Below are 3,008 nucleotides of genomic sequence, written 5' to 3'. Positions count from 1 at the left end.
TAGGGATTTAGGACAAATTAGCTTTTAGAATGCTCAGAGGTCTCTTTATCCCGATATGTAATTGTGTAATTTTCGTTTTTTTTTTAACTTTTATAGCCTTATAAAATACCAAAAAATAAATACTTTATTTTTTTAAAAATTATTTTTTTATGATTTTTAAGGGTTCTAGAAAAAGTAAAAGATACAAATTTTAAAAAATAATTTGTTACTGAAGATAAAAAAAAATTAAAAGATAAAACATTCTAAATTATTGATATAAAATAATGAGGACCCTTTCTCTCCAAGTGGAGCTTCTGTTGCCTTGGAAAGAATTTGAGAGTAGTATTCAGCGGGACTGCCTTTCTTAAGCAGTTTTTTGTTTTTTTTTCTCGTTCTTAGTTTTTGTTTATTTCTTTTAAGTCATCAAAAAAAAATTAATAAGAAGTGCAACACTCTTTATTTATTAAAGAGCATTTAAAAATAATAAAATATTATTTGGTCTTTTTATTTTATCATTAAAATAATTTTGAAAATAAAAAATATTGAAAGTGAAAGCACAAATAAAATAAGTCTATAACATTTTCTTTAATTCCTTCTGTTTCTCATCTCCTCGTTACATGGCGATTTGTTAACTTATTTTGGTTTTTGGTCTTTTAACATGGGCACATAGGAATGGAATTGGCATATCGAACATAAGGGAGATATGATCGTATGAGAAGAATAGTTCGATTAGGCATCTTTTAAAAATAGTATAATATTGAGTTTTTTATTATAATAATTTAAAAAAATAAATATATTTAAAAATTATGAATAGATTTAGTATTTTTTAAAATTAAATATTTATTTAAAATATAAATTAAATAAAACTAAAATTTAAATAAATTTTTGTTTTAGATTTAATATTTTTAACTATAAATATATTATAATTTAAATACACATCTAAAAACTAAATTATTCAAAATTTTAATTTTAAAATTTTAAAATAAATTTTAAACTATCTAATTATTAACTAAATACATACAAAACACTCATAGAAACAGAAGTCACATTTGTCCCACATCCAAAATTCCGAAGCTCACATTGAAAATTCAGCACGCACATTGAAAACCCACATTTAAAATTGATTTTAATAATTTTAAAAACGTTAATGTTTAAATAAGTAAACGAATAAATCTAACTAATAATAAAATAATATTACAATCATAAAAGAGATTAATTGTATTCTTAGCGTTTATATTTAAATGCTAAAATTTATAATTTTGGATGCGTTTCAAAAATAATTTATATATAATATCATATTTTTAGATGTGCTATAATTAAAAAATAAAAATTTAATGAACATATCATCTACATTTTCTTACTTAAACTTTTAAATTTTGGATGTGTTTCAAAAATAATTTATATATAATATTATATTTTTAGTTGAGTTATAATTGAAAAAAAAAAGACGATTGTTATAAACATACCATCTACATTTTCTTAAACTTTTTATTTTTTTTGCATCTTTATTCAAATTAATCTTCTTAAACTTTTTATTTTTTGTGCATCTTTATTCAAATTAATTAAGTATGAATTATTTTTTTTACCAACTTTATTATTAAAATCAAATAAAATCAACGTAGTTCCAATTAAATAAAATAGATTATTATGTTTATTTTATAAACATAATTAAATAATAGGAGAAAGAATAATAATAATTATAATAAAATATAAATTTAAATTAGTATATTTACTGAAAAAAAATAAAGCACCTTAATTTTTGAATTGACTCGAAGAGATTTTTACCGCATCGACCTCTCGAAACTGTTTCCTTTTACGCTGGAGAAGCTTGAAGAGGAGAGGAACTCAGAAAGTGGACTACGAGTTTTAGGCTAACTGGATTGATTAAAAATGGCGTGATAAATGTTAGTTTTCGATATTTAATTGTTGGTGATAATAGAAACGTAAAAAAAAGAATTACTTCTGAAGTAGGTAAGAAATTAAAAAAAAATTTAGAATTTAAAATTTAAATTAATTTTAATTATCAATGTGTATTTAAAAAATAAAAATATATTTTAATTAAAAAATAATTAAATAATATTAAAGATTGATTAAAAATTGAATTTTGTTGTACAAATAATATTTTTCTATGGCATGTTTCTTAAGGATACAATGTAGCAATCAACAAGGTCTCAAAAACATTTGCACAAATCCAATAAACTAGTAACTGCACAAACTCAGAAGAAGGAAAATACCAAGATTACAACTGAGTATAATTGATACACAGAATTACGTGCTGTGGAGTTGGAGACCATGGTCCAGCAAAGGACATCACTAGTTTAAAGATGATAAAAACAATTGTTTATTTAGTCCTAATTAAAAAATATATTCTAAAAAATGTAGATTAATAATAAAAATATAAATTATGAATAAAAATTAAAAATCTAACAAAAAATAATTATATTAATGATTTAAACTAATATTAATTCAAATAAAACTAAATTTCTTTATCAAATAAATTTTTTCAAAATCTCAATTTCACAATAAGTTTTAGTCAAAGAATTTAAAAATAAATAAGGATTACTAGACTAAAAGTAGATCGATTAGCAATAAGAATTGGTAGATTAAAATATAGATATTCGAAAATAAAAAAATTATTAAAAGAATTATAAAAAGTATAAATAAAAATTCAATTTATAAAAAATCATTAAATTCGTAAAATGAGAAAAAATATCAAAATGATAATTAAATAAAAGCAGAAAAATAGTATTATAAAATTTATAAAAAATAATAAAAAATAAAATAAACCTCTAACAAAACTTTTGTTAAAAATATAAATTTCAAACAAATTAAAAAACTAGAACCAAAATCAAATTAATGATTAAGAATATAACAACTCATTTAATCTATGTCACGTGTCAAAAAATCTAATTAACATATGATAATTTATTCACACGAGATCAAACGCTTTTATTTAAAGACTTTTTAAATGAGATTCAAATTTTCAACTTTTTAAGGATACTCTTTATTATATTATGAAGATACTTTTC

Source organism: Arachis duranensis, chromosome 4 (assembly GCF_000817695.3).
Source record: "Arachis duranensis cultivar V14167 chromosome 4, aradu.V14167.gnm2.J7QH, whole genome shotgun sequence".
Taxonomy (NCBI): domain Eukaryota; kingdom Viridiplantae; phylum Streptophyta; class Magnoliopsida; order Fabales; family Fabaceae; genus Arachis; species Arachis duranensis.
The sequence above is the reverse complement of the archived record's forward strand: the minus strand, read 5'-3'. Positions refer to the sequence as shown.